This window comes from Mus musculus, chromosome 12 (genome assembly GCF_000001635.26).
Source record: "Mus musculus strain C57BL/6J chromosome 12, GRCm38.p6 C57BL/6J".
Lineage (NCBI taxonomy): Eukaryota > Metazoa > Chordata > Mammalia > Rodentia > Muridae > Mus > Mus musculus.
The window spans coordinates 106,948,137-106,957,773 of record NC_000078.6 but is presented as its reverse complement, the minus strand read 5'-3'; the positions used below and the strand labels follow the sequence as shown (position 1 = coordinate 106,957,773).

The 9,637-nt window shown below is 46.5% G+C and overlaps 1 long non-coding RNA gene across 1 annotated transcript; it reads left to right on the top strand.

Annotated features, from left to right (window-relative positions):
- The first annotated feature begins 1,841 nt into the window (after positions 1 to 1,841).
- Positions 1,842 to 3,965, top strand: Gm16087 (predicted gene 16087). The gene is made up of 3 exons (NR_166741.1): positions 1,842 to 2,431; positions 2,891 to 3,006; positions 3,701 to 3,965. It is a non-coding gene; the product is annotated as a predicted gene 16087 (long non-coding RNA).
- The last annotated feature ends 5,672 nt before the right edge of the window (positions 3,966 to 9,637 follow it).

Below are 9,637 nucleotides of genomic sequence, written 5' to 3'. Positions count from 1 at the left end.
CATAGTCCTGGACTGATGGCTGCAATGGTGCTGGCTATAAACCAGGCCCTGTGAAAGGGACAACCAGAGAGGCTTCTCTCTTGGCATGTCACATGATTTACCTCCTCTTAAAAATGCCTTCAAAGTCAAGTGCCTCTATAGCCATAGGCATAGATGGATCTGTAACCATATCCATAACCATAGGCATGGCTATAGACATAGACATAATCAGAGGCATAGCCAGAGCCACAGGCATAAATATACCCATACCATAGCCATAGCTATAGCCACAGGCGTACACATAGCCATACCTATAGGTATGTCCATAGTCTTTGCCATAGCCATAGCCATAACCATAGCTATAGCCACAGGCATAGCCATAAGTATAGCCATAGGCATCACATAGGCATAGGCATAGGCATAGGCATAGGCATAGGCATAGGCATAGGCATAGGCATAGGCATAGGCATAGGCATAGCCATAGCCATAGCCATAGGCATAGACATGGGCATGGCCATAGGCATGGGCATGGGCATGGGCATGGACATGGACATGGGCATGGGCATGGCCATAAGCAAAGGCCTAGGCCTAGGCATAGGCATGGCCATGGTTTGGTTCACTTCCTTCTCAACTGATGGCAGGTTGAGAGGGATGGGTGATCAGGGCCCGCAGGAGTAGAAACAGGGCAAAGCAGCAGATCTCAGGAAGCAACAGAGCAGCAACGGTGCAGTTTGGGTTTGGTTTTGTAGCAGAGACTCTGAGAGGCCTGTGAGATACCCTGGATACTGACGATGACAACAACAACAACAACGACAACAATACATCAGTGTGATGTGTCCACTGTATATGAGCCCTGTGTGTATGGTCTGATTTGAACCCCAGAACCAAACTGTGAGGTCAACATGGTAACAAAAAAACAAAACAAAACAGAACAACAGCAACAACAACAACAACAAAATCACCACCTCCACCACCACCACCAACAACAACAACAACGACAAAGACAAACAAACTTTTCCAGTGGGCATCTTGAGCCACAGAGCAGAATAGCCCCACATCCCCAAATGTCAGACTGGGCCTGGCATCTTCTCTCTGTTCCATGTCCAATCTCCTGGGAGCTGAGGGCAGGGAAGGCCATCTGTGAGGGAGCAGCGGGGCTTGCTGTGGTGGAAGACTAAGAAGAAGAAGGAGCAAAAGAGATGTGCAGAAGGACGCTCAAAGCCGTGTAGAGAAAGAGATGCAGGGATCCAGCACAACTGAAGGCAGCAAAAGGCCTTGCTGTTTAGGGCCAAGGCACGAACACTGCAGCTCGGTGGCTGCCATCTAGAAGTGGAGGCAGGTGGCTCCGAGGGCAGCCTGTCATGCATACATTGTACTCTGTGTTTGGGGCTGGGCTACAGGCTGACCCCTGATAGGAATGTCCCCTTCTGGTCATATTCCTAAAGCCCAGGCCAGAATCCTGTGTGCAGAGATCTATGTGGCCAGATTTAGGGGGCAGAGTCTCACCTCAGGCCTGGTTCTGCCAAGACAAACACCCCCAGCCTCTCTTCTCTCTCAGCCCCCAAATAAATGATGAATTATTTTCCAAAGATAAAATACACCCTAGTACAGTTTGCTCCCCCCCCCCATTTTATTAACCCTGAATAATGTTCTCCGTGTCATCTGTATATTTATGATAGCTCAAAGACATGGGTGTGTGGATCTAATTAAAAATGTGAAAGGGTTTAGCAGTCTGATGCTTCCCTGTAACTCTCCGGTTGCCAAATCTTGGCAGCCGTGTTGAAACGGGGCCAACTGTTTAGTCTTCAGCTGAGTCGCTGCCAAAGCAGCAGTGCATTGTGGGACGAATGCCTGGAGGTGCTGCATGGACAGGCGCTTGCACAGGGTGAGGCACTGGGCAGGACCTGGGCTCGAGACCCCAAGAGAGCCGAGCACCAGGGAGCTACTGGGCCCTGTCCTCCGTCTGGACAGCCCAGTTCTCCCCTGATGCAGGTAGGATCTGCGAAGCCCGTGCTGTCGGATGGTAGCGCTTCCTAGCACTAGGTGTGATATTTGCCGCCAGCATCAGCACAAACCAGGCCTCTTGGTAGAAGAAACTGCCCTGGACTTGCTTCAAGAACTTGAGTGAGCAAACACTTCCTGCACTTGTTTGTGCAGCCAACCCCTGCAAGTCCTGGCAGTGTCCTGGGTCCTCACTCCTATCCCATTGACCACACAGGTCATTTGGTAACTCTGAGGGACAGACAGGCTCACCCGTAAAAGGAGAAAACGCATTTTGCTGAGCTCAGACTGGACTAGAATTGCTTATAGAGTAAGATGGGACTCTAGGCTTCAGCTTTGTTTGCTGCAAGGATGTTAGGCTTTGGGACAGTGTGCTTTGGTGGTTTTCAGTCAGAAAAAAAAGGAGAAAAATCCACAGCTCAGCGTTGTCCTCTGCTATATGGGGACCGAGGTAAGTGAAATCAAACACATAGAAAGAAAGAAAGAAAGAAAGAAAGAAAGAAAGAAAGAAAGAAAGAAAGGAGGGAGGGAGGGAGGGAGGGAGGGAGGGAGGGAGGGAGGGAGGGAGGGAGGGAGGGAGGGAGGGAGGAAAGAAGGAAAGAAGGAAAGAAGGAAGGAAGGAAGAAACTCCTCGGGTGACTTTTTCCTTTCTCAAAGTGTGCATGGGCTATAAACAAATTAAAGAAGAAAAAAAGTGTTGGACCTACCTGTACGGAAGAATGTTACCGCAGAGACTGAAAATTTAGGTCTAAAAATAGAACCTAAGATGGTTAGGGGGAGGAAGCATGTATTCTTGGAGCCTGGGGGTAGTGTCCTTAGATTTTGTATTTAGGGTGTTTATCTTGGAAGAAGAAAATGAAGTAGGAAGAGAAATGGAGAAAGAGGACCTAACCATTAGGGCTACAAGCAGGACTACACCAAGAGCCCGCATGGACTTTCACCAGCGCAGGGCACTATAAGGAAGAATGCATGGCTTCTGAAATCGTTGCTTCCTGCTTTGAATCCCGGCTCTGCCATTAGGCTTAGGTAAGTGACTCGCAGGTACTGGCCTCCACTGCTTCATCAGGAGTAATCGTGCCATCACCGCTTATAGCGGGAAATCCTGCATTCGTGTTTGCGAAGTGGCTCTGACCCACGGGTCCCTGGCAGGTGTCTCATCCCCACGAGACCCAGTCCTCTCCCCAGGTAGGCTTTCCCCACAGCAGACTGCTGCTGAACACACTCCTTTCGGAATCCCTGGGACAGGATCTAATCACTCTGGAAGTCAGAGCCTCTGCTCATTCCTGACATCAGAGGAACTGGGAGAAAAATGAGGCCCTGGGGAAAAGCAGAGAATTTTCCCTTTCTTTTCTAATGGCAAATTTATCCATACAAAAAGTTTTAAAATGGCATGCCAAATTAGCCTTAAGAAATCATGATGTAGGTGGCCAAAGCTTTTATGAAATAATAAACAATACAAAGTTTATAATCCCCAGAGTGCAAGTCCTGTGACCTTAGGGACTAGTAATTTTTTTTTTAAAGAATGCTCTAAGTTGGCTTAGCACACATGCCTCCATTGTAGGCCAGATAATGAAGGATTGGCTATTTCTTAAAACCCCATTCCAAGAGAATGTACACAGTCCTGTTCCTCACGTGTGGGCCGGTGATTGTCTAAACCACTGAGGGAAGAGGCCCGACGTAAACATCTAATTAATTAAAGCAAAGCTGCCTTTTCACTCAGGCCCTGAAGATGCCCTGCTGTTGGAAGAAGACACAACAGTCACACGATCTCATACTCGGATTTGAAAATCCCCTTCCAGGGGACCTATCCTGCAGGCCCTTGAATTGACCCCTTAAAGTCTTCGAAGCTTCACACTGACCACCCCTCCTTGGCTGTCTTGTGACCACAACCCCTTGACTCTTCCCAACAACATTTGCACCGACTTAGTATTCTGGTGCTTTGGGGAGCAACATTTAAAAATAAACCAACTTGGCACACTGTCAAACTCTCATCTACATTCTTTCATGACAACCACCCTAAGTGAGATTTTAAAAGCCAAAGGGAGTTGGGGGTGGGGAAGAAAGGGGCCTCCTATATCCGACCCTGTTCCAAGTTATAGTCTGAGACAGCATCGGATGACACTGTGTTGACCCACTCTGTCCCACCTAAGTCCTGGCACTCCTAAGTCACGGCTAAATGCTGCATTGAGTCACAGTCTTGCCTTTTCCTTCACTTGGCCTATTTATTTTTATTTAATTATTGATAGTTGCATATGTGTATGCAACTTATTATGAACATAATCATCTTGTAGCTCTCTTACTTCGCCCCACTCCTACAGACCCCTTCTTCCTTCGATCCACTCCTTCTTACATTCCTGTCTTAGTTTATGCAGGTACTGTAGCTATAGCCCCCGTGTGTTCCTGGATACATTGGTCCTGTCATTTGAGAAGATAGCATGTCACACCATCACACCCTCCTCAACCTCTGGCTTTTATAATCCTTCCTCCCTCTTTTCCATAATGTCCGCTGTGTCTCGGAGGATGTGAAACAGATGTCCTGTTTAGGACATGCCCAGGGACGCTCATCTATTCTTTGGTTTGGCCAGTTGTGAGCCTCTCTATCAACTACTGCCTACTGCAGAAACAAACAAACAAACAAACAAACAAACAAACAAAGAGGCCCAAAGCCTCTCTTGCCAAGACAGATAGCCACACCACATCGTCACCACTTGAATCTGGCACTCTTTGTTTTCTCCTTGGACTCTGATCACCTGGTTTGGGTGACAGAGCCTCTTAAATACCAGGATAGGTTTTGGTCTACAGCTGGCCACTAGGTACAGAGGGCCTGGGCAGGAAGGGGGCTGGAGGCAGGTGCTAAACTGTAGCTTCTGGCCCTCAGCAGAAATACAACACGACAAATTCTGTCAGCTCCCTTGCTACTAACAACTGCTCTCTCCTTAGGCTGTTGCTAAGAGACCAGCCTGTTGTTTACAAGATCCTCGGTGGCGTCGACTTCCATAATTTATAATTTATTATCGTAGTGTCAAAACTTGTGTTGGTTTTTATTTTATTTCACCATAGATCCAATAATTGTTAGATACAGCAAAGGTCACACATCTGCCGGCAGCGCGGCTGCTGCTCCAGCAACGTACTCGCCACCCCTGTGCTTAGGTGCCGTGGTGAAAATGCTATTATAAACTGAAGATGAATATCATTTTTTGTCCATTAACTTCACGCATTATACGACTGCTCAGGTCAATGGATTCCCTCAAGACTCACTCACTATTGCAAAGATGTCTCTGTCCAACTCAGAAGGAAATGAATTGAAATGACTTCAATTATCACAAGAAAGGACTGGGGTTCTCTTTGCTGTACACTCCAACACCTAATCGGTCCACCCGCCGACCATCTCTCTGCAAAGTTCAGGGCCACAGACATTTAACTGCTACTAGAAACAACTGCCCGGACTCTGAAGAGCTCGGTGGACAAACAAACCACTCCGGGAGGATGCTTGTCGACAGAGCGGTTCCGTGCATTCAGCAAGGAGGAGAGGACGGGAGAGGTTGCTTATGTGACACAGCTTAGCTGCAGTGTGTCTGCACATGGGAGACAAGAATGGAAGGGAGTTGTGATCATTGTTTACTTGTGTTATGCAGGGCACGATGCTAAGTGCTCAAGATGGAGAAGGAGTAAGGCAGGAAAAGCCCCCGGCAAACCTAGGAAGGTGATTCTCCATTAGCTTCATTGTACAGGCAACCAAACCAGGGCTTTGTGAACTGAAATACACTTTGTCTCTAAGTGTACATGACTATAAAGTAGCAGGGTGAGACTCAGGCTGGGCAAACCTCAGATTTCCTGCTCTTACAGACATTGTACTTTAAAAACAAAACAAACAAACAAACAAAAAAAAAACCCATCCTGGGCTTTTGCAGTTTACTTCTGCTTAAAGACAGCCCCACACATTTGAGGAAGCCAGGAGATTAGCATTAGTCCCAAATCGTATAGACACATTATATTTCTCTGCAAAGTCCTTAGAATGTCTCAGAAACCACACAGCATGACAAACTTCTAGGAAGGGCTTTTTTATTTTCTCTGTCAGAGGACCTGGCAAATTCTAATGACATTTTACTGGGAATTAGACTTGTTATTTCCTAGAAAAATCAGGATGTCAGTAATCCACCCAGGCATTTCTCACTCCTCACTCCATTCCCACTGGCTCCAAGGCAGAAGTCATAGCCAGGACAGAACATCGTACCAGGATCTCCCAGAATCCCTCAGGGTGGATTAGAATCCTCCTCAGTATTGCTGCTGTGGAAAGAGATGAATAAACAAGTCAGAGACCATGGTCCATTAAATAAGCACTCAAGACTTCCCAGTGCCTAACCATTTATCACACTGACCATTCACTTTTCTTCCTGGTATAGTCTTGCCTACATGCAGTGCAGAGGCCTTCTGGACCCACAAGCACAGCCTGCACAATAGGGAAAGAGAGGGCACTCCTTTGCAAAATGTTTGAGATCACCCCCCTGAGAACAGAGTTTCATCACGGTTGAGTGGGGTTCCAATCCATCTTAGTGTCACATGCTATGTGTAGGCACATACGCTAGGATGAAGGTTCAAAAATCTGAGGCACAATTCCTTGTCTGTGACTCTGTAGCCCTGGCACAGACATAGGCCAGAGAATCTCTAAGGTTTCTGGCTTCTACATTTGCAAACATGAGCTCAGCAAAGCTACCCTTCTCCTAGGAAGCACTGCCTCCCATCCAGATTCCGTTGCATAGCAGTTTTCTCCATGACTAAAACCTCATGTCTTGGAGGAAAATACCTCAGAACACAGGATGTAGAAGAAAAGTGAAACAATTCGGGTATTTTAAAACAGGGACTTGCAGAGTGGTAAAACAACAGGGTGCTAGAAGAGATAAAATGCTCCATCCTATAGAGAAGCTCATTAAGATAGGAAGTAAACAATTCAAAACAGCTTTAGGAAGTTCCTGAAACTGAGCAGATTCACTATGTCCTTCCACCACACGAGAGAGTATAAGCAATGAGAACTGCTCAGAGACTATCAAACAAGCTAAGTTGATTAGGGGAAAGTCACCCCAGCCACATGGAAGAGCTGGAGAGATACCTATAGGCTGTCTTTAAGTCTTACATCCCTTCTAAACAACCCCTTGCCCACTGTAGTGGCTGGTTTTGTGTGTCAACTTGAAACAGACTAGAGTTATCAGAGAGGAAGGAGCCCTAATTAAAAGATTGTCTCCATGATATCCATCTGTAAGACATTTTCTTAGTTAGTGATCAATGGGAGAGTGCCCAATCCATTGTGGGTGGTGCCATCCCTGGACTGGTGGTCCTGGACTATGTAAGAATGCAGGCTGAGCAAGCCATGGGAAGTAGGCCAGTAAGCAGTACCTTCCATGGCCTCTGCGTCAGCTCCTGCCTCCAGGTTCCTGCCCTGTTTGAGTTTTTGCCCTGATTTCCTCCAGTGATGAGCTATGGTCTGGAAGTGTAAGCCAAATAAGTATAAGCCCCTTTCTCCCCACTAGATGCTGGGGTCTCTCAATATTTTTCATTGGCCATTAAAAAGTAGTAGGGTATTTGGTTATGTGATCTCTCGGAGACCGAGCTGACCCTTAGGCTTCACCAACCGGGCCTCCTGAACCTGCTTCTGCTTAGGCTAACCCTTGCAGTTGCCTATATAATACTGCATTGAGATGTGGTTGAGATACGGTCTTCCTCTGCATAAAGACCCCATCTGATTTCCAGTTTAATGACACCCTCTAAGTCCAGCCACACAGTATCCCAGACCTCTGCCAGAATCCTCAACGAACATGTCTGCCTTTAGCACTTTCCTGTCTCTTTACAGCTCTCTGCTCTCCTCCTCACATCTAGGATGCACTTTCCCAAACACAGACTTCCTCTTCCTTATTGTTGTTTTGGTTTCTTTTACTTCCATTCACTTGCACAGTGTATCTTGGTCATTTCTGTCCATCCAACTCCCTCCCTCTGGTTCTCTTTGTTTTCCCCCAACATATCTCCCACTTTTGTGTCCTTTTGAAAAACCCACTGCGTCTGATCAATACTGTCTGTATTTGTCTATGCATGATGCCACCCACTGGGCAACCTACCAGTAACTGCACACACACACACACACACACACACACACACACACACAAAAGTGACTCTCCTCCAGCAGCTAACAACTGTATATCAGAACCTCATCAGTGTGTAGTGCATCAGGAATTGCTCTCTTCTCCATGTTGGAACGTTTCGCTGACCCGATCTTTTGGACATCTTGTGTGAGTTGCCATAGCTGTGTGAGTTCATCTGAGCAACATCCATGACCTGTATCGAGGGCAGCCTTCCCACAGCCCTCCTCTCTACCTCTGGCTTTTACACTGTTTCTGCCGCATCTGCCTTGATGTTTCCTGAGTTGGGGTATGTGGGGGGTTGGGGGCCTGGGGGAAGCTTACCACAGATGTCCCACAGCTGCTTTCCAGCAATTTCCCAACAGCACTCTTAGTGATGGGGCAGCCACGTTTGAAAGCCTTTGCACAGTGCACAAGGATTGTGGCTTGGGTCTGAGGTTTCTGTGCCTACAACTTTAGGCCTTGTTAGAATTGCTTTCCTTGCACTGGGCTCTACTCTTTTGAGGTCTCTTCTTTCACATATACTCTTACCTCCTGGTCTTCTTTAGCTCCTACTCAATCTTAAGATGTCTGAACAAGGTATATTTTCCTAGAATACCCTTCCTTATCTGCTACCAAATTCCCAAAGTTATAAAGATAATATGGCGGGCTGGTGAGATGGTTCAGCAGTTAAGAGCACTGGCTGTTCTTCCAGAGGTCCCAAATTCAATTCCCAGCAACCACATGGCGACTCACAACTGTTTGTAATAAGATCTGATACCCTCTTCTTGTATGCATGAAGACAGCGTGCTCACACATATAAATATGCATAAACAAATAAATCTTTTTTAAAAAGAGCTTGAAAGTGGAAATATGGGATTTCTTGAACAAAATTTTAACAGTTTTTTTTAGACATTATTAGCTTCAGAAGGTGACATCACTTTTTTAGCACCTTAAAAGTGTTAACATGATCTATCTATTTACTTTATCTTGCATGTGTGTATCCATGCATGTGCACAGAGCTTAAACAACCTGCAGGGGCTATTCTGTTCCTCCACCAGTTTCCAAGGACAAAACTCAAGTCTCCATGCTTGGCAGCAAGTGCCTTTACCTGCTAGTCCATGTCACCAATCCCAGGGACCATCTCTTTATTTCTCTACTATAACTCTGATTGCTTTTGTTCCCAGTTCTTGATTATCCTTAAGATCACAGCTGCAGAAATATGCCTCTTTCTTCTCTAGGCTCAGGTCGGTCTTCTTCAGAAGAGATGCTCTATGTCCTCTAAGGGGTCTAAGACACCCAGGGACCCCACTTCTCTGTCCCCAAGGCTCTGCTTAGAGAATGTGTGCTAGATTTCCATGTGCAGAGCCTTTTCTTGTTCCGAGCATACTGTGAACACCAGGGGAATAGAGCCCAGCAGGTCTTCTAAGCTCTCATTCCCCCACATGGCTACTCTCTTCCCAACACATTTTTGACAGTTTCTAAGACCAGACATTGGATCATTCCTCAAATCTGAGGTCTTCTGATGAATTGTAAATGAAGAAAATACC